The sequence below is a fragment of the Argiope bruennichi genome, chromosome 9 (genome assembly GCF_947563725.1).
Source record: "Argiope bruennichi chromosome 9, qqArgBrue1.1, whole genome shotgun sequence".
Classification (NCBI taxonomy): domain Eukaryota; kingdom Metazoa; phylum Arthropoda; class Arachnida; order Araneae; family Araneidae; genus Argiope; species Argiope bruennichi.
In genome coordinates, this window is record NC_079159.1 from 40,909,440 (window position 1) to 40,933,472 (window position 24,033).

Genomic DNA, 24,033 nt, shown 5'->3' on the forward strand with positions numbered 1-24,033 from the left:
AGATGAATGCATGTGTGTATATTGACGCTCTACTACAAGCTAGACCGTTTGACCTTGGAGTATGTGTACTCAGGACAATTTTTTTGAAATTTAAACTAAAAAAATTAAGTGAAATTTTGGCGTTTTCAAGTGATTACATCAGAAAATATTACAGCGCAAATATAATTTTTTTACTAGATCTTAAAATTCAAAAAATTATCTTTTAAATGATACCAATGTTCTAACAGATAAAATAAATTTCTATTATTTTGGAAATACATTTTTAGTATATTTTGCTACAATTTGTTTTACATAAAATAAAAATAAGATTTAACCAGCAAGAGCACGTTACGTGTGCATGAGAAAAACTAGCTATCATTCATGTGATGCCATTCGTTGACTAAATCAATTAAGAGATTCAAGTTCAAATTAGAAGATTTACAAAAAACTAAATCTAGAAAACTGTAATTTTCAGCATATATCTGTAAGAAATGAAGCGTATACGAAATTTTATATTTTCTCGAAGGATAAGAGCAAAAAAAAGTTTTTTGTGAACTTTTAAAATATTTAATATTATTAATTCAATAATTCTATGGTATTTACAGTATATATGTTTCATATATAAATAATATTGTAATTGGGTAGAAACACCTGCTTTCTAAATATTTAGTACTAGCCGCCTTTGGCGACCAGCCGGTTCGCCAATCTTAATGTTCGTTAACATTTTAATAATTAAATATTTTATGCAATTCCAACTTTAATAGATTCTTCAGCAAAATATTTTAAAACTTCAAATTTTGATAGTCATATAATTCACTCATAATATTATAAAGGCCTTCAGTCATAACGTGATATGTATCTCTCTAATTTTCTGTTACCCCTCGTAGAATTTATGCTTTAAATTAAAGTGTAAATGATTTATCTGCAATTAATATAATAATATTTTTTACTGAAACAAAGCATTTTTTTTTAATAATATGATTACTGATAATAGAGTCACTGACCGTTTAAACTTTATGGGCACTAAAGAATATCTTTTTTAATTTATGTAATATTTCAAGAATTTGTTAACAAAATTTTCTCAGATTCATCATGAACAGATCGATTAATTAACAATGTTTCATTTTAAATGCATCAAACACTAAGAAAATAAAATGAATCGTTTAAAATAATCGGTCTAAAAGAGGTTTAAAAAAACTACTTAAAAAACGATGTACTTAAAACTATAAGCATATACAAAAAATATATATAACTAACATAAATACAATTTAATTACAAAAGCATGCAACTAACCTAAAAATAATTTAAATCATTGAAAACAGGTTTAAAGAAACTACTTAAAAAACAATGTACTTAAAACTATAAGCATATACAAAAAATATATAACTAACATAAATACAATTTACTTACAAAAACATGCAACTAACCTAAAAATAATTTAAATCATCCGTTGATAATGGTTGTCAGGACAACTATCAGAACACAATGCTTGAATTTTCTTCGTCGGTTACCGTAACGCAAATGCGTGAATTTTTCTACACCAGTTGGGGTAACGCTATGCAGATTATACATTTTTAATTTCCTTTATTCTGTGTTATTTTAATTCAAAAGTACTTCAGAACGAATCTGAAACATGGATTCATTAACAATGTTTAATTTTGAATACATAAAACATTAAGAAAATAAACAGAATCGTTTGAAATAATCCGCCGAAAAATGTTCACCCTGTTACTAGCCTCATTACTGTTGTGAGAAAAAAAAAACTGAAGCCTTACTCATTTGGCGGTGGGGAAAATGGAAGATTATTTTGGCGGAAAAGTTGGCGGTGGGGAAAATGGAAGATTTTTTTAACGGGAAAGTTAGTTTTTAATTAATAATTAAAATTCTAATTAAAATTTCAAAAAAAGGGACCCCAGGTGCACATTCCCGACCTCTAAGGTATACATGTAACAAATTTGGTAGCTGCATGTCAAATGACCTGGCCTGTAGAGCGCCAACACACACACACACACACACACACACACACACACACACACACACACACACACACACATTGAGCTTTATTATAAGTATATATAGATATATAGTTTAGGCATATACATTTAATAGAAAAAACAGCTGATGGAATTTTCCAGCTATTCTGTTTTCTATTTTCTGACAAATTATTAAATTATTTTTATTACTATTCATTAAATTTTACATTGAATATTTGAATTCACAGTAAACTATTGTATTCGATTTCCTTTCTGATATTTCAGTGTAATTAGCTATTATTATTTTACGATATAATTGACAGTAAGGTGTTAAAAAATCTTGAAACTCTATTTGAAATATTAAAATTTTCAGATATCCTAAAATGTTAAATAAAATAAGTAAGGAGCATTTTATTATAAACTAGCCGCCTTTGGCGACCAGCCGGTTCTCCAATCTTAATGCTTCGTCAAAATTTTAATAATTAAATATTTTATGTAATTTCTACTTTAATAGCTTCTTCATCAAAATATTTTAAAACTTCAAATTTTGATTGTCACATAATTCACTCATATTATTATAAAAGCCTTCAGCCATAACGTAATATGCATCTCTCTAATTTTCTGTTAGCTCCCGTAGAATTTATGCTTTAAATTAAAGTGGAAATGATTAATCTGCAATAAATATAATAATATTTTTTACTAAAACAAAGCATTTTTTTAATAATATGATTACTGAAAACAGAGTCACTGAGCATTTAAAACTTAAAGGCACTAAAGAATATCTTTCTTAATTTATGTAATATTTCAAGAATTTGTCAACAAAATTTTCTCAGATTCATCATGAGCAGAGCGATTAATTAACAATGTTTAATTTTAAATGCATCAAACATTCAGAAAATAAACATAATCGTTTAAAATAATCGGTTGAAAACAGGTTAAAAAAACCGATGTGCTTAAAACTATAAGCGTATACAATATATATATATATATATATAACTAACATAAATACAATTTAATTACAAAAGCATACAACTAACCTAAAAATAATTTAAATCAAGTCAACATCCGTTGAAAATTTTTGTCAACAATCAGGACACAATGCGCATGCGTGAATTTTCAATGCCAGTTACGGTAACGCAAATGTGTGAATTTTTCTACGCCAGTTGGGGTAACGCTATGCAGATTAGAAATTTTTAATTTCCTTTATTTTGTTTTATTTTAATTCAAAAGTAGTTCAGAATGAATCTGAAGGATCGATTAATTAACAATGTTTAATTTTAAGTACATCAAACATTAAGAAAATAAACAGAATTATTTGAAATAATCGGCCGAAAAATCTTAAACCTAGCCTGATTATCGTGGGAAAAAAAAACTGAGGCCTTATTCATTTGATGGTGGAGAAAATGAAAATATTTTTTGGCGGGAAAGTTAGTTTTTAATTAATAATTAAAATTCTAATTAAAAATTCAATAAAAGGGACCCCAGGTGCACATTTCCGACTTCCAAGGTATACATGTACCAAATTTGGTAGCTGTAGATCAAACGGTCTGGCCTGTAGAGCGCCAACACACACACACACACACACACACACACACACACACATTGAGTTTTATAAAAATACTAGCCGCCTTTGGCGACCAGCCGGTTCGCCAATCTTAATGTTCGTTAAAATTTTAATAATTAAATATTTTATGCAATTTCTACTTTAATAGCTTCTTCATCAAAGTATTTTAAAACTTCAAATTTTGATTATCATATAATTCATTCATAATATTATAAAGGCCTTCAGTCATAACGTAATATGTATCTCTCTCATTTTCTGTTAGCACCCGTAGAATTTATGCTTTAAATTAAAGTGGAAAGAATTTATCTTCAATTAATATAATAATATTTTTTACTGAAACAAAGCATTTTTTTTATAATCTGATTACTGAAAATAGAGTCACTCAGCGTTTAAACTTTATGGGCACTAAAGAATATCTTTTTAAATTTATGTAATATCTCAAGAGTTGGTCAACAAAATTTTCTTAGATTCATTATGAGCAGATCGATTCATTAACAATGTTTAAATTTAAATGCATCAAACACTAAAAAAATAAAACGAATCGTTTAAAATAAACGGTTGAAAACGGTAGAATTTATGCTTTAAATTAAAGTGGAAAGAATTTATCTTCAATTAATATAATAATATTTTTTACTGAAACAAAGCCTTTTTTTATAATCTGATTACTGAAAATAGAGTCACTCAGCGTTTAAACTTTATGGGCACTAAAGAATATCTTTTTAAATTTATGTAATATCTCAAGAGTTGGTCAACAAAATTTTCTTAGATTCATTATGAGCAGATCGATTCATTAACAATGTTTAAATTTAAATGCATCAAACACTAAGAAAATAAAACGAATCGTTTAAAATAAACGGTTGAAAACGGGTTTTAAAAAACTACTTAAAAAACGATGTACTTAAAACTATAAGCATATACAAAAAATATATAACTAACATAAATACAATTTACTTACAAAAGCATGCAACTAACCCAAAAATAATTTAAATCATCCATTGATAACGTTGTCATGGCAACAATCAGAACAGAATGCGCATGCGTGAATTTTCTTCGCCGGTTACGTAACGCAAATACGTGATTTTTTTCTACGCCAGTTGGGGTAACGTTATGCGGATTAGAAATTTTTAAATTCCTTTATTCTGTTTTATTTTAATTCAAAAGTACTTCAGAATGAATCTGAAAGATTGATTCATTAACATGTTTAATTTTAAATGCATCAAACATTAAGAAAATAAACAGAACCGATTGAAATAATCCGCCGAAAAATTTTAACCCTAGCCTCATTACTGTTGGGAGAAAAAAAAACTGAAGCCTTTCTCGTTTGGCGCTGTCGATAATGGAAGATTTTTTTGGCGGAAAAGTTGGCGGTGGGGAAAATGGAAGATTTTTTTGGCGGGAAAGTTAGTTTTTAATTAATAATTAAAATTCTAATTAAAAATTCGAAAAAAGAAACCCCAGGTGCACATTCCCAACCTCCAAGGTATACATGTACCAAATTTGGTAGCTGTATGTCAAATGGTCTGGCCTGTAGAGCGCCAACACACACACACACACACACATTGAGCTTTATTATAAGTATAGATAGATAGCTGAATGAAAAATGAAAAATTTTATTATAAATGAACGTAGATGATTTTTTTTCATAAATCCAATTTTTTTTAATTGTTTTTTTCCTTACAAATGTTGAAGAATCTGTCAGAGGGCACTGTAAAATTTCCCATGACTCCAATACTATTCTGCATGTTTCATAATTTAACCCTGAATTAATAATAATAATAATTAATCAGCCTGAGTTTGATTTGATTTAGATTTTTACAGCACATTTGCTATGATGTTATAAATGTGCTTACTGCACCAATTAATGGTCTTAAATTCTAAATAAATTGAAAATAAAGACCTTAAAAATGGGATTATATGAAAAAATTAAAATTTCAAATATCAACAAAATATAATGGAGTGGCTACAGTTTTACTGATTTTAAAAATAAGAAGAGGTGATCGAGAGGGTAAAATTGATAGTGTTATTGCAGACATTTGAAAGAACTGAAAACACAACTTTGTTCGTTAGTGAAGGTCAATATTGTATAAGAGGTTTAATTGTGTTGAAGTTTTTTCTTTTATAAGATCATCTTACATCTGCTATTTAGAACATCAGATGAAGGAACATAATTTATATTGGTATGAATTATAAATATCAATTATTGTATTTTCTTCATGCAAATAGACAATCCATAAGTCTGTAAATAGAATAAATTTATCTTTTTATGTCTTAGCAATCGTGACTCATCAAAACGTAAAATGTACATTTTTGCATCAGAAAGAACACAAGTTATTCTGATTCACACTTTGAATCAAAATACTTGCAATAATTTCAGCGTGTAAAGCATTTTCAAAAGACATTAATATTATGGTAAAAGCTATTTATCTCTTTATTGAAAACAATGATGTTTGAATTTGGATTATTAAATGTTAATTTTAATAATATTAAAAAATAGCATTCATTTTATTCATGCCATAAAATTTAATATAAATGAGTGTGGAAATAATTTCTCCTCATTTGTATTTATTTTAACTTTAGATTGCATGATTTTTGATTTGCCAGCGATAACTGTACAGCTTTTTAAACAACTGGGTATTAAGTATTATGGAACAATAATTGAATAACTTTAATTTTCAATAAAACTGATAAATTATATTATTTATTTATTTCAATTCAAACGCACGATAAATAAACTGTTTTATTTGCTAATTATTAATTTATTTAAGATTAATTTAAAAAGGGAGAAAGTGTAAGTGTACAAATAAATATGATTACAAAATATGAGCCATTGAAAATAAACGAAATAAGAATAACTTAATACCATTTTTATTGATATTATTAAAAATTAACGAAAATGAATTAAATGAAGACTATTAAAATAAAAGGTTTGTAATGTCTGACAATTTAATGGAATGGATGACGTTAAACATACTATTCTTGGGGTTTTGTTTTCAGAAAATAAACAAAGAAATTTTTATCTTGATTCTTATGTGACAATAAAAAAAAGGTTTTATTTATTCAAATCGTTAAAAGCATAATCTCGATTCATAACTCTATGATTCAGAGTGTATCTGAAGAAATCGACGACCAACTGGTCCGCCGGAAATATTGGACGTATTTAATTTTATTTATATCCCTTATGTTGATTTTACTGATTACTTAAATAATGCAAATTAATTTTAAATCTCAATATATGGCAAGCATTGTTATTTCAATAGTCATACCCCTGGTCTGTTCATTATGTGCATGGACCTTTATAATACGGCCGAGTTCCATGATATCATAGTGCCATTAGAATCTTAAATGTATGATCATTCGTACTGCACATTGTCTTTCGGTGTAATGAATATTTACGTTCTATTTTTTCCTTGTAAACTACTCAGTTAATTAGCAAAATTTTTAATTCTCAAAAATGGAAGAAAATTTTGAAATTCTGGCATATTAAAGAAATGAAGAAAAAGCGATTACAGAATAGTCTAGTACATAAAAAAAATAAAAAAAATTTATTGCTTTAAATCGGTGGACTGGGCTCCAAAATATATCAATGAGCATGGATATCTGACCGTGTAAAAGAGAAAGGTGACATGGAAACATTGGTTTTTCGCATTTAAATGAAAATCTATAAAAATCTAAGAAGAAAAGCTTAAATCTGTAAATTACAGCTTTAAAAAAGTTGTTGCAAAAATGCATTCGAGAATAATAATTGTGGCAAAAATATTATTCTACAATGTAATTTTCCTCACTTCTTTTTATAAATAGACAAAACTTTCAAAACAATTTGAAGTTTCAGAATAACATTTTTAGAGAGATTTCTTTCTCTGCTTGATTATTTTGGACAGATAAAAATCATTAATAAGTACAGGGTGGTTATAATTAAAGTTCCACTTTGAAATGGTCATAAAAGGAAAACTACTGGACCAAATGTTACCAAACTTGGTAATAGTTTAAAGAAGGTCATGAGAATTTCTCCCCCCCAACCAAAAAAAAGTCCAAGAACTCACCACCAGGGGAGAAATGGCGCTGTATGTAATATTGTTAAGCAAAATAGGACATGAAAGAAGACATCGATTTAAGATGTGTTTAATTGTTTCTAAAAATGTTACAAAGCATATTTAATGTGGCGTCCACCATTTACTGAACGCTAATTAAATCGCATTACTGCATTCTCAACAGTAGTCTTAGCTCATCAGAAGGAATGTTAAGCACATGTCGGTGTATCGCATCTTTCAGTTCCACCAAATTGTCAGGATTATCATCATAAACAGTGCTTTTTTAGATAACACACATTGAACATGCTTTGCAAGCACGTTTCAGAAATGATTAAAAACATTTTAAAACCGATGTCTTCATGTCCTATTTTGTTTAACAATATTGCATACAGTGCCAATTCTCCCCTGGTGGTATGTTTTTGAACTTTTTTTGCCGGAAATGAAATTCCCATGTTCTCCTTTAAACTATTACCAAGTTTGATAACATTTGGTCCTGTAGTTTTGCTTTTATGATCATTTCAAAGTGGAAGTTTAATTATAAGCACCCTGTATTTTTCGAAGGCCTTTTTTGTATATATGACCGAAATCAAACTGTAATGGAAAAGGTGAAAAGAATTATAAAGTAAGAAGAGAGATGTGCAAAAAATGTGTATATATGTATTAATTTATTTTGATTTGTGGCATAATTCAGCTAAAAGCGAGAAATGGGAAAAACATGCTTTTTGTCTGTTCATAAAATAAAATACATCCATTAAAAAGTTAAAAATACAAGAAATGTAGAATGAAAGAGTTAGAATAAAATATTTTGTAAATAACTGAACTGATAAAAATTATTTAAAGAATGAAGGATTTCATAGTCAAAAGTGTCTTCTATAAAAGTTCACTTTATGCCTTGTATACACAATACTGGCTGAAATAAATTTTTTTTGATAAGTGAGTGTTAAAAGTTAAGATTGGTGGTGTTATTAATACAAACTGGCACTTTCAAGAAAGAACGATGCCATGTTTTCAGACCTATGGCTTCTTCAACCGCCGAATTCTGGCACTTGTGACGGATTACTTCAAGACGAGAGTGTTTATAAAAGTTTCCGTTCTCTCCAAATATTTCATGTTAAAAATAAAAGCACTTCTAAGATTAAATGTTTACTTCGAAGTAAAGAGTTTTCTGTTCTTTGGATCAATATATGATGTGGCAAGCTAGCTGAAAAGACGAGAAGTAATGGACGAAGTCTTCAGAAGAGACGTGATATGGAAAAGAAACTGAAAAATATATTCCCAGAGGAGTGGCCTTGGAGCTAATGGAAAAATAGTTTTATGAGAAAAAAGAAATGGTAGATATAAAAAATAAGAATGATGATGAAACAAAAATTGGAATTCTTGTTATTTTCCTCATAATGTTGAAAATGCTATGTAATATATGTTATGGAGAATATAGACATCTCTGACAGATATTTTATTACACAATATGAGTCTATTGTAAGGCTACAAATACTTTTCTCATAATCATGATTTCAAGAGGGAATTGAATTTTTTTGATGTTTTTATTTTTAAACCAGTCTGAACTATTTACAGTTGCTTTATTATTTGTACAGAATTTCATTAATTATTTATCATCGCTTTTTTTCTAGCATTGAATTTCGTCAATTTTTCGCATTCGTTTTTATTCAGTTTCCTATTTCGGGTTTTGATTTTAGTTGTTTATTGTTACTTTTATATTTCTTAAATTAAATTCTGCTGATTGGTGAAGGTTTAAAAACATATTTGCGATAAATATAACTGTTAAGGAGATAATTTATGATATCAGATTTATTTTAAATTTGTACGCTATGAAAAATGTAAGAATACAGCCAATAATTTTTTGAATAAGTTTTGAATGACTTGAGCCAAAATGAACTTGTATTCCTTTTTTTAAGTTACAGGACAACTTCAGGAGTCGTATTTCTTTACATGAAAGGCTGTTAGATCATGCTGATACCTTTTAAACATCTCACTCTCTAAACTTCGATACTTATCCAATGTGAGGGTGCTTGGTTAACTCTCTCGATATAACATGCATTTGGAATTTTCGGATCTCAATTCTGGGATCATCCTTCCTCAATACCGAGACTTAGCCCAATTTAATAAGTGCTGCTTATCTAGGTTTATATAGAGTTTCAAAAAATACCCTACACTTATTAAAGAATAGGGCTTGAAAGTTGTTACGAATTTTTAATATCGCTTCCATGCGTAGTAAAATTTCGATTAAGGAAAAAAGTTCCTTAATCGAAATTGATGGAGATATAGTAATAGCTGTTTAATGAATGCCGAATTCATTATCCCCAGTTTTGGCAACAAATTTAGGGATGAAAATGGAAAATCACGAATGTTTGAGAATCGTAGTGATGACTCCATTAATACTCGAATTCTAGTGCTTGGTCTAGAACATTTCATGCCCTGATATAGGAATTATAAAAAGCGGAGGTATATGGACGAGCGCAAATCAAGTGAGGTCAAAAGAGTAATTGAGTGATGTCTCTCTTTGGAGTTTTGATCTTCAGCAAATTATTTGTGAGCGCTTTGTGATGTTGGGGTTGTTTAATGGCGATTTGTAGCTCGTGTGCTACCTATTTTCAAAGGCAGAAGTGGTTTCTCAAACGTCTTGTAAAGATTTTGACTCGTAAATTAAAAATAATAATATTATTTAATTAATTATTCAAGTGAATAAATATTTAAAAACACATGAATTTTGACATAATCGGAATGCATTAATAAAATGATCATAATAAAGAGTTTAATAAATAAATTATAATTACTAATTTAATTATGATATTCAACGGGCCTGAAAAAGAATTCGCAGCATTATGTAAAATAATGCGCAGTACTTTATATAATGTAGCAATAATTGTTTGATTTTGACGATTTGCTTTTGTTTTTGTAAATAAGAAACATACTTATTACAAAGATGAATCGCCTTAGCTGGCTATCTAGATATCTGCAAATTACAAAGAAAATCATTGGTATTAAGAAATTCAAAGTCGTTAAAAAATGTTTGTTCTCATGGTTTAAAATATTAAGCAAACAATATTCTTAATTTTAAAATCAGAAATAATTTAATTCTAAAATTTAAAAGTGAAAGTTTTAACGTTAACAAGTACTAAATATCACAAAATGAGATATCTTTGGAGGGCATGTAAACTGAGAGCAGATACCGAATTTGTTCTCTCCCCCCCCCCTTACACACACACAAACATAGAAAGAGAGAGAAAGAATTAAAATGCTTAAACTTTGCAGATTATTTTCGTTTTCTTCGCATATTACTCAAAGTTATATAGTCGATTGGATGAAAATCATTGTTATGTTTTATAGAGCATATATTGGTATTGCTATGCCTGCAAAACTGACTATTGCTGGAAACATGGAGTGGGTAACATTAACATTTATTTTATCGTTTTCTTGAGAAATTTGTGTAAATGTTTATTCGTATGAATGATCTTATAGCGGAGTATTAAAAATTCAATTTGAAAATGTAATAATTAATCCTGCATGTAGATCAGATTTTCCTGTCTGCTAACTAGAAGGCAAATATACTGAAAATTGAGCTTAAAGCTATTCAGAAGTTAAAATGCTCTCAGAAATAAGATAGCAGCCACAGTTGCAACTCTTTTATCACATTTCTAGAATAAATGAGAAATAAAAGGAATTGAAATAAAATCCATACCTCAGCCTCCTTAAATAGCCTTCAGACGTATTTTAGATGACTTGGTATGCCCCTAGAATTTTAAAAAGTTGTTTCAAAGTGCCGATCCAATACTTTGGCTGAATTATAGAGAATTGAGCAAAGCGAATTAGTCTTGCAATTTTTCATCAAAGAAGAAAAAATATCTTCTTGGAAATAGAATACAATATAATAATGAAAGAAAGAAATTATTGAGGAATATGTATTATTTAACAGTATAATTGTTCTCTTTTGTATTGTGCATAATGTATTTCTTTAATGCCTTTAAAAGGTTTACGGAAATATAGTATCATTTTCAAAATAAAGGAACAAATAAATGAGAAAAATGAAAAAAAAAAAAAGAATGAGAAATGGTTGATTAAAAAATAAAATGAAAATGAATGAGAATTATTGTAGAGTTAAACGATGCAGTATAAAATCAAATATGCTGTTTTAAGTGAATAGTTAATTCATATTGATTTTAGCTTCAGTATTTATTACGCGGAGATTATATGTATACACGCTTACATTACTCAACCAATTTATCATGCGCTAATTAACACTTCTAAAATCAATACCTTGCTAATTTATCATCTTCTGATTTAATGTTCTCTGAATTATCTCTTGACAACTAATATTACAATGTTATTTTTCAACATATCCAATTCATGGCGTTTTTAAAATTCGTAATATTTGTTATCTTAATCAAAAATTATACTCCATTTTATCCATGTCTTCAATTTTTTAAAGATTTTGGCAGTGATTACATTTTATTAAATAGGCTTTATACTCTTTTAAACATCCATTAGAATTTCTAATCTATGTCTAAATCAAATGCAAATTATAAAGCCCAATCTTGAAAAAAAGAAAAAGAAAAGAAAAGAAAAGAAAACCCGAAGCCTTTTGCATCATTAAGTCCAGAATCAGTTATTTCAATCCAACCTATATGTAATTATTTACCATTTCTGTTTTTAGAAATTTTAAAAACATTATTTCATTCTTCCTTTTTTTCAAATGAATTTCAATTGTAATGCCAAGTACGTAAAAGAAGAATGATGCTTCGACACTAGTTGGTATTATTGAATAGACGCAAAGGTATCTTTTTTTAGATTAGTAAGCCAAAATTTTGTATTGATTAAGCCCACTATTTGTTTTCTTTTTCTAGATGTCGCAATCTATGGCTATGCTGCTGATAATTCTTTTTATCTTCTTTTACCATTTATTTTCTGGTAGCTTACAAACAAAAAAATGTTCACAATTTTTCTCGGTAATCTTCGTTTTCACATTTAATTGGATACCTTCATCCTTATTTTTTAATCCTTTGATTCAATATTTAATGATTTACAGCAGCGATTCTCAACCTGTTAGGCGCGCCCCCCTAGGGGGCGCGAGCACACTAGAAGGGGGCGCGAGAATATCCAAGAGAAAATATTATTTAAAAAAATTGATTAACTGATTGAAAGGAAAGCACACATACACATAGAAAGCAAAATACATTTTGATATATTTAATAACTTATTAAAGTAAAACAACTTACTAAAGTAAAACAACTTACTAAATTAAAACTTACCAAATAAAAACACTTATTCAAAACATACTAAATTAAAAACAAATTTAATAATTATTAGTGACTTCCTTGGGCCTGTCTTGCAAAGCAAAGTTTTTCGAAGGAAGGTTTAATATTAGAAATAGCCACTCTCAGTTCTGTTTATATATTTAACCGAGATCTATATTTTGTCTTCAAAGAAACCACAACAGAAAATCCAGTTTCACAAAGGTAGGATGTTGAAAATGGTAATAGAATGCGAAATGCCCTTGTTTTTTCTGCAGAAAAATCATCCTCTACTCCTGTCCAAAATTGAAATAGTGATTTATTACTAAATTGCCTTTTAGTTCCGCCACTTTTTGTGAAGTCTATGAATTTTTCTTCCTCATCAATTGAGAGTCCTTCGCGAGTCTTATGAAATGGATCCCTAAACCCACTCGTAACTTTCTATCAGTTTGTCGTCAGCAAGAAAATACTTTTTAAAATTCTTTGTCAGCAGGGCTAAATGATTTTCAATGATTACTAAAACAACTTTTACTTTAGCCTTGTAAGTTTTAGTACAATCATTCACGTTTGCAAGCATTGTTAGGTTTTTTTTTTTTTTTGCTTTAAATTTCTGCTCCACAATTCCAATTTTCTACAAAAAGCATTAACTTTATCACTCGTATCCATCATATATGTATTTGCTCCTTGGAGTAGAAGATTCAAGTTATTTAATTTCTCGAATATGTCAACCGAATAGCTCAATTTCATCACAAATAAACCATCGCGAAAATTCTCGGCCTCTGGTCTGTTTTCTTCTTCTAGAAAAGGCAATTTCTTATCTTAATTCATAAACACGTAAAAATTTCCCACGTGATAGCCATCTTGCCTCGCTATAAAATAGTAACGCTGAATGTACTGAACCCATGTCTTTACAAAGTGCGGAAAAGATTCTCGATTTTAGGGGTCTCATTTTTATATAATTTACAACGGTTACAACCGTAGTTAACACAATATTCAGACCAGGACTCATTTCTTTCGAAGCCAAAACCTCTCTGTGAATCATGCAATGTGTCCAGACGCACAGAGGCGATTTTTGTTTTACAAATGCTTGTATACCTTGGAATCTTCCGGATATTGAACGAGCACCATCGGTGCATATTCCGACGCAATTTTTCCATTCTATGTTTGCCTCGTTCGTGAAATCATTTAAAATAGCAAGTAATGCGAGCGCTGTTGTTTTGAGTTCTAGTGGTTTGCAGAAAAGTATTTCTTCTACTTCTGACATATTATCATAAAATTGAACATAGGCAATTAAATGAGCATCTTTATTACTATCTATTGCTTCATCAAGCTGTAATGAAAACAATTTGTCACGCAACTTCTAGAAAAACTGACACTGTACATCTTCAGCTATATCACCAATTCGAAGAGCAAGAGTATCATTTGAAAGAGGCATGGACTACAATTGTTTTGAAAAATTATCTCCAAACATAGTTTCTACAATCTCAATTGCTGCTGGCAAAATAAGCTCTTCACCAATGATATGAGGTTTTTTTACATCTGGCTATTTTATATGAAACTTTGTAAGATGCAATTAAAGCTTTTTTTATTAACAGATAAAGTTTCTTTAAAAAATGATTATTTATTTTTATATGATTTTAATTTTAATTTGATGAATTCTCTGGGTTTGTTGACGTACTCACTATGAAGCATTTCCAAACATCGTTTAAGTTTATTAGGTTTCCTGCTATCTACGGCCAACATTTTTGAGCAAATGATACATAGGGGCCTTTCTTCTTCATTTACTTTAGTACTGGTAAATCCAAAATTTAAGTATTCTTGAGAATATTTTCTATATTTTATTTTCGGAACCAAGCTTGTATGTATACTTGTTGATGCTTGATTGTCGTCTAATGCTCGTTTACTTCCGCTTAAAAATTTATCCATGGGTCTGCATAAATCTGCTGCCGTGAATATTTAATATGGTGAATTGTAATTAAAACGAAAACATATATAACATACACATTCACGATAGATTCGATAGCGACAGAAGAACCGACTCGAATGAGACTGGCTGGAAGTGGAACTTGCGTTATCAAACATTTTTTTTTATTCATATGAGAAAATATTTGCTTGGCGCATGTTCGAGACGGCATTGGTCGTGTGGATTCCCTTCCACAAACATTACTTATTTTTTCTCTTTTGTTTAGTCATGCTTCTGTTTTATTTCTTTTATTATTCGAAAAAATGTATTCGCAGGTTCTAAATTTAGCTCACCCCGTCTAAGTTACCTTTCATTAACAAATTTTTCTACTTTCATGTTCTTTTAACGTTATCTCCCTGTTTGGCTTTCATTTCAAATATAATATTTAAATTTTCCTCTCTTTCATTCGTTTCATCTGTTAACCGCCCGTATGGCAAAATGCCAAATGTGGTTTCTCGCCAACGTTGGTTCACTTTTACTCTTGTTTTGACAGTTAGTTAAAAATAATTTAAAAACAGAATCCAAAATACTCAATATACATTATTGTTGTATACATTTTATTGTAAGTAGCGGGGGGGGGCGATGAAAATTATGATTGAAAAATGGGCCGTGAATACTGAAAGGTTGAGAAACCCTGATTTACAGTGTTTAATTCGAGGGGGACTTAGAACTTTACTTCTTAATACTAGTACATTTCGTCAGAATGCCAACGTATCACGTACTTATTTTCCGTTCTATCGATATATGTTTAGCAGCGAATCCTTGTATTATTTTCTAAAAGTACTATATCACGCTATTGTTTTAGCATGATTTTATTTGCAGGTTCTTTCATTTTCTTACTTATGTTTTAAAATTTAATTTCTACTATCTGTTTTGCTGGTATATATTTTGTAGTTGGCTTTTTTGTAGGAATGCATTTATTTTCATGTTTTTTTCTAATAGAATATCAATTTTTTTATTATTTATTATTTATAAATTATATAATTTTGTTAAGTTTTTTAAAAATATAATTAAACCCGAATAAAGTGTTCTATAATCCAAGTAATTTTTCGAATCGTTTTTATCTACAAAGGTTGAAAAATCTAAAAGAAATATTTTTCAAAATTTTCACGATTTGAATATTACTAAGCACGATCCTATTTGAATTAAAGATACATAATTTAAGAAGACCTGATTTAGAATAAAAACATAGTTACCTTCAGGAAACTTTTTAAAAGAAAATCAAAAATTGCATCCCCATTTTGAAATATTTCACTTCATCTTAATATAGATGCAATATAAAAATAAACTAATTTTTAGTCTTAACAATTCCTGCTACTATATCATCTGAAATGCCTTTTGTTATTAAAAAGAGCAAGAAAAAAGTTCATTATGAAGTGGCCATTTTTTCATGCAAATGAAATTATTTCAATGGATAAAGCATTTTGATATAGTTTACGAACTTAAAAGGCCTCTATCTTTTCTTCTCTAGAAGTGAAATAAGAAGAATATATTTTACCTTTTACTAGTTATTTTTCTTTAATACTAGTGAGCAATAGATGGTGACATTTAACTTTTATGTTAGTTACGTATAATTTTTTTTTCTTATGGATTGCGAAGGAAAATACAACGACTACACAGCGCTGATTTTTCTTATAGATTGCGAAGGAAGCGACTACACAGCGTAGGCAACAACTACTAAACTTAAAAGGAGTCGCACGCAAGTCAATTAAAAACTTATGTATCAAGTAAATACATTTTTAAAAAGTAGAAACTCTATGAGTTATAAAATACTAGGATAAAATTAATAGTTTGTTAAGTATAATTACCTATTTCTATCTGTGTTTTTATGTTTACATTGTTATTACAGTGCTAGTTGCCTTTGGTGACTACTGGTTCGCCAGAGATATTGATTATATTTCATTCCAGTTCTATCATTGAAGTATATTTGTATGTCTATGATTCTGTCAAATTTTAAACCACTCAAACCGTGTTACTTTAATTTCTCTACTTACGCTCTGTTCATTGTGTACATTTCTAATGGATACCAGTCCTTTGACGTCATAATTTGAGAATAAAGTAAATTTCATTTGTAAAACTTAATTCATCAATCTTCTAACTATATCGATATTGTGATTTCACTTAAAAACTGCGCATATAATTAATGGAATCCTTTTTTAACTTTCAATAATAGAAAATTCTTTGAAATTCAGAGCAACAATATAATTCTATTGCTAAAAATTAAGCAAAAAAACTGTCAAGAAATCACCAAAATTCCGGAAAAATCCACACGACTAATAAATCGGTATCATTAAAAAGGCATTTTGAATTTTAATATGATGTAAAAACCATTATTGTGCAGTAATATTTTCATAAGTTATGGTGGAAAAAATATCGAAATTTTACTTAATCCATAATTAGCTAAAATTTTAATTAACATTTCAAAAAATCTCTCCGAATTACACATTCTGACCTCCTAATATATATATATATATATATATATATATATATATATATATATATATATGCCAAGTTTGGTACTCCAAGTCAAACGATATGTGCTGTAGAACACACATGCAGACATTCATCTTTATTAACAATAGAGATTTATAAACACCGAGCGTTTGCTTACTTAATGTTGCGAACTAAAGTGGATAACTCATAAAGCATATTAAATAAATAAATAAAAATATGAATATTTTCATAAATTATTTAAAAAACTAACCAAAAATAAATTAATAAAAACTTGATTAAATGAAAAATGTGCTGATGTACGAAACTGTATTGACTGTTAATACTTGATAATAATACTTGATAATGTTTTAATACTTGATCAATAAACATATTATACTTTTTGAATCGCATAAATATTTTAAATAAAGTATTAATCTACTCAGAATTGACAAATAATGGCAAAATAGGCAAGTGATACAAATATACATCACGAAACAGTGCAGAATTAAAAATTACAGCATCCCTTAACTCGCCTCATTTGTAGTGCTTAACTGAAGCATTTATTTCATGAACCATATTAATGCATCCTCTTAAATTTCAATATCTTCCAATTACAAATACCCATTAAAAATCTTTATCGCATATTAAAGAGCGTGACGTTTTTTTTTTCTGTGGCATATCATTTATTCAACACATACTATTGCCTTGGCGACCAGATTTTTTGATAAAAAAATTGTATTTAATTTTAATTAGATTTTTTTCATAAAAATAATTGTATTTAATTTTAACTAGATTTTTTGATAAAAATAATTGTATGTAATTAAATTTTTTTGAAGAAGATTTCCAAGAGCCTCATTAAAAGGAGAAATTTGTTTAACGAAATCGAATCGCATGATTTCATAGTGATATTAAAAATTTAAATGATTGGGAAATTATTTCAAATTGCATGCTGCCTTTTGCGGAAATGTAGTTTCACGTTCTGATTTCTTATTTAATTCCTCAGATAGTTAGTAAAATTTCTTTTCCTTAGGTCGAAAAATGGAAGGAAATCACGCTATTAAGTATTTAATGAGAGAACGAAAGCCATTTGAACTTCATTGCAATAATAAAATCTATTTTTGAAAATTCTGCAAATAATAATTTTTAAAATATACGTTTCTAAAAATTCATGACAAGTAATTTCAGATTATTTTAAAACAAATTTTAAAATTTTATAATGGTATACGAATTAAATTTCTGCCAATAATATTTTTGAATATTGTAACTGAAAAATTTCAGAGTTTCGCTTAATTTTTATTTAGTTAACATTTTACTTAAAATTTCTTAAAAAATCGCTTCGAGTCACACTTTCATAAAATGAACACTTTCATGAATTTAAAAAATGAACGCACGTTCATTTTTTAAATTTCGTAGTTCCAAGTTTAATAGTCTAACTTGTGGATCTTGGACGCACTCACAAGCACTTCCTTTTATAAATATAAATTTTTGAGAATGCAGATATCTTCGTGTAAATAAAAACTACAGCTTTCTAGTTTGGCTTCATTATGTATTTTATGTATCTGGATTTTTGAATATGAGTTCAACGCCTTGCTTCCCGTTTCAATCCTTCTTCTCTTCGCAAATCTCTTTCAAAAAAATTTTTTAACTGAAGATTTTTTTAACATTTGGGAGAATATTAGATCTAAAATTATATTTAAAAAAATGATGATTGAAACTGTTCATTATAAATATTTATTAATTAGTCGTCTTTGGCAATAAGTTGATTTTCAGGAACTATTAAATGCTAAAAATTTCAATTTAATATTTTTTTCTTCATCTTAACGTTTTCCTAAGCAAATTTTTTTTAAATTTCAAATTTTAATAATATAACATATATTATTTTAAAAACTTTGTACTTTTCTGCTCAATGTATTATGTATCAAGAGTATAGCTTGCATCAAAAACTCTTCAACATGGTAAAATAATATGGATCATCTTTTGTTTACAGACAAAAAGTCGCGGAAAGATCCCGAAAAGCTTCTCTCATTCTCTTTAATAAAATTCTCTTTCCTACTCTCATGAATATATGAATCTTGGTTAAGGCCGAACAACACGATTGCTCATATTTTTATTTTCAAACACGCGAGGTTTTTACATCGTAGTGTAGTATATCAAACGGATATTTATATAGTAATGGCATGCCATTGACGAGCAATATTTACGAAAACTATCTTTGGTGAGAATACAGCGTTTCTGATGAATCTAGGAAGCAATCTTTAATGATTTATCGCTGATATCTGTTTAATAAACAAATATCAGAAAATCGAGTTTCTATTTTGGACGCTTTTTTCTTGCCCATTGAACTAAATTTCAACGTTGAACTATAATTGTGGAGTGCAAGATTATGCTTCAAATTTCAGTTATTTTGCAAATTTCAGTTTGCTTATTTAAATTATCGCGTCTACACTCATGAGGAAATACCGACCGACAGATAGTCAATCATTCGACAGATTTAGTTCAAAGTTTGAAAGGAATCTGTACTTTAGATGGTAAAACTGTGAAGTAAATTTCATTCACCTAGATTGTTACATTTTTAAATTATTGCGTTTGCATACATACAAAAGTATAGATAGACAGACATTGTAATAATAATTAATTAGAATTGCCAAACGTTTGTACTAAATTTTATTTTTAGTTTAACTTTAGTTAGTTATCGCGTACCCTTCTTTATAAGCAGCCTGACGGACAGGCTTCTTCTGATTTAAACTCTTTCTAAATTTCATGGAAATCTACAAATTTGGTGTAAAGTATATATACCAAATTTCATCTGTCTAGCTCAAAGCCTTTTTGGTTTATTGGGTTCACAGACAGAAAAATTGAGACATAATTCCAAAAAAGCATTTTTCCTATTGAAGAAAATATGAAAAGAAGGAATTCGCCAGAGTCTCAAATTTGAATTTGTTTAATGATTATAATTCCTTTTATATTTCATATACGAAAAAGTAAAACAGATAGAATGAAATAATAGTAGCAACAAAGAAAGTGATTTGAAATTTTACTTCAACAATGAAATAGATATATTAGTATGAAATACGCTTAATTTTTTTTTAAATGATTAGAAATAGAAAATAATTATAGAGCCAAAAAATGGCATAATCAAAAATATAATTTTTCAATTTTAAAATAATGAAAAAATAATTTCATGTTGTGAACTTTTCATAATTTATCGTAGAAAAATCACTTAATATGTAATTAATTAAAAATTCTAATCAAAATTTTTAAAAAATATATCTACGAGTTCACCTATGCATAAAGCCACATTCCCACTTTTCGAAATATATAAATTCGATAGCTCTAAGTAAAATGGTTTGGTTTGTAGAGAGATAACACATGCACACATTCATTTTTATTCTTATTAGTGATTTATTAGCTACCAACTAACTATTTTCAACTTTCTATTTTCAGTGCCAAATCCATTTTTCTTTTCTGGAAATCGAGAAGTCTTGCAGTTGTCTTGATTTCACTTTTATTTATCCTATCTAAGCAAATTCACAAATCTTCGATTCGCGATAAAGAGAAATCATGATATCTGTTCTGAAACAGGCTTTACTAGATATCTTTCAAAGGAAATTGGTCCACTTTTGTGTTTCGTTTAGAGGAAAGCCAAGAAAAGCCTCCCAATAGCGAAGCTGACTCGACCAAGGTGAAGAATTTTCTGCGAAAACACATTCGGTCTTATATTTTCTAAGTAAAAGAAAAAAGACCCCGTAATTTTAGTAGGTCACGGATGAGTTTGCATTCTGTTAAGAGCAAATATGGCATCAAAAAATCCTTTTGTAGTGAAATTATGCAATTTTCCTTCATTTTTCTTCCAATAAATTTTTCTAGATTTTTTTTATTTTTTTATTGTTTCAATTTATTGTTTTCACATTTTCATCCTTTTTTTATTGTGCGTTTTTCATTGGATTTTAAATGGATACCGTCACTAGATATTTTATAATATATTAATTTTAAATGAAGCATTTCTTTTATAATGTATTAGTTTTAAATGAAATGACAGAATTATTTATTATTTTTTGTTGAGAATTATCGATTAAATGAATAAAAATGATGATTGGATGAAATCAATTTTAATTTCATTTTATTGATACCTATTGAAAAAATTTATTCCACAATACGATTATACAAAAAGAAATATCAGAATCAGTGAATATTTTTGTAGGATGAAATAAATATAACCGCATTGCGTTAAATTAAAATACTTTCTTTTATTTAGCTCTTTATCCTTCATATGATCATCGTGGTTTTTTTTTTTTTTTTTTTTTCGCTGACGAATGAGATATCTCAAAGAGTTGTTTAACTAAGCAGAAGATTTTGTAAGAAAGAGTCGTGAAAAAAAATTCTGACAACATTGGGATGACAAAGTCTTTATGAAAAATGAATCACAAATAGAAAAAATTTCAAGCTCACTATTAATCAAAATGATATATTCCGTGTTCTCTCCTTTTCTTTTTCATTTCTTATTTTTTTAGAAATTGCTTTCAGTATATAGAAAACGTTCATTTCGCCCTAGTCGACAAAAATTAAATTCTGAATGCAAGTGTTACTAAGCTTTCATGTTTATTTTATTAATCACAAGTTTTCTTTTAATTCTGCAGAAATGATTAATTTTTTGTCGACAGATGGCGCTCTAAATATCCAATTTCCCCATCATCCAGAAAGGCAAAACAAGGTTTCTGAAGTTTCTCTTCCACTGTTGTGTTTGTTTGGGGTAAAGATGTTCCAGAGACAGTGAAATGAAACCGATTTGTTTGTATTCACAGCGTGCTTGCCGTAATTTGCGCTTCGTTTCACCTGCATTCCATTATTTTGATATCATCAGATGTAAGTATCTTTTTATCTATCCTTTTAATGACTGTTAAAGCTTTGATTTTTTAAATAGTTAGTTTTGAGTAATAATTCGAATTATAATTGAACAGTAATTAATCAATTATCACACAGAAAATTTAAAAAATATATATATATTAAGTATTTATTTTTTGGAATCATATAATTTTCTATTTTTTATCAGGGAAAAATTAGGAATTGTATTTATATTAAAAAAAAAAAAAAGATTATTTCGAATTGATAGAATTTTTGAGCAATTTTTTTTTTCACAAACACCTTAGATAAGTGTTATGCTTAAATGTCTAATTATAGGCATTGAAGTATTTGAACTGAAAGCAAGAATAGTTTTAAAGAAGAATACGTTAATTTGATGAAATTACTCATATTTCATTAATTAATACAGTTTGAAATTTTCATAAAGTTTCTTTTTTTTAAGTATTTAACAAGTTATTTTTTTTCATTCTATAATTTTGAAATTAATAAGAAAGCAAGTTAAATTAGTTACTTATATTGGATTTTTGAATTTTCAAGTAAATTTAACAATTTTTATGTCATTTGTAATGAACAGTTAACGCAATTAATGATATTAAAAAACTTCCTATATTAAATAATGGGGCATATTTTTAGCAAAATGTGGATAATGTATGAAAAAAAAATAGTGATTTTTTTTCAAACCAAAGCTTTAAATTTTGTGTATAAAGCAATTTTATTATAATCGTCTTCTTTTTTCAAGTTTAGAAGAATTTTATCTGATTATTTTTCAATTTTTAATTTCTTTTGTGAAACGATAAATGTATGATTGGATTATTTTCATTTCAATTAACTTTTTTTCCGTTAGTTTTCCCCAGTAACAATTTTCTTAATTATTTCAAATATTCTTTCTTTTTTTTCTTTCATTGTAACAGTAAAACATTCCATCTGGGAAATATATATTGAAACCATTTTAGACGAAACAACTTTCAGTAACATCTCACTAAAAAAAGAAGTGATTCATAATAAATCACAAAATGAGATTATTAATAATTCTTCCTGGAACCAATTCTTAATGAATAAGTTGTTAAGATTATTAGGATAACATGATTACTGCATATAAGTTCAGCCAATAATGTATTAAAATGGAGATTTTATCAAACGTTGTGTCTCGAGGTAAATTATCTCATTTCTATTGATTTTATTGACGCCGTGTGCTTCATAAAATGAAGCACCATGTTTTAGAATATAAGGTTTTAGAAGAATGCTATTATGTTTTAAGAAATTTTTAGTAATAGATTTCAGATTGTCTTCGAATTAAAAAGATCATTCCGTACCGATTTCTGGATTTGTTCATGATTTAAAGTAATTAAAATTAAGAAACACATTTTAAGATGAAATTTGAACTTTAATAACAATTTATTTTCGTTTTTTTTTAAGCTGTGAAGTGTTTTATGAAATATTAAAATGGAACTTCAAGCTATCCTATTTGACCTGGCTGATTCGTATACCTTTAGTAAATCTTCTAGATAAATTTATTGAAAGAGAATCTATGTAATATATCTTACGTTGATAAGATGATACATGTATTTTGTTAATAAGTATCTATTTATTATTTAATTGATTGTTATGAAATGACTCTTCTCTCGTAGAGTCATTTCAGTTATGAAAAATAAGAAATCATCGGATAAATAATAAATAGATAGGGTCTTATCCGGCATGGTGTTGCTTGGTTAATGAGACCATTGCCTTCTTATCTGATAAATCGGGATTTGTGCTTCTCAAAACTGTCTGCCACAGAACCCTAATTTATTACTCGTGGTGTAAGGGTCGAAATGTGAAGCAGTTATTATATAGTAAGGCCAAGGTTATCGCATCAAATGGACCGTTACTGGCTATTAAGTGTAAACGACATACAGAAGAAAGTTAAAATGTAAATAAAAGCGCTCGACAGAAAAAGCCAATGCTCCCAAATAAACATATTTTTTTAAATACACACATGCACTTTTTA

General features: G+C 28.1%; 1 protein-coding gene across 1 annotated transcript in view; it reads left to right on the forward strand.

Annotated features, from left to right (window-relative positions):
- The first annotated feature begins 21,925 nt into the window (after nucleotides 1-21,925).
- LOC129983868 (uncharacterized) overlaps nucleotides 21,926-24,033 on the forward strand; it is a 49,851-nt gene continuing 47,743 nt past the window's right edge. The window contains exon 1 of the mRNA XM_056093537.1: nucleotides 21,926-22,049. The gene's annotated coding sequence lies outside the window, so the exon portion shown is untranslated. The remainder of the gene's footprint in view (nucleotides 22,050-24,033) is intronic.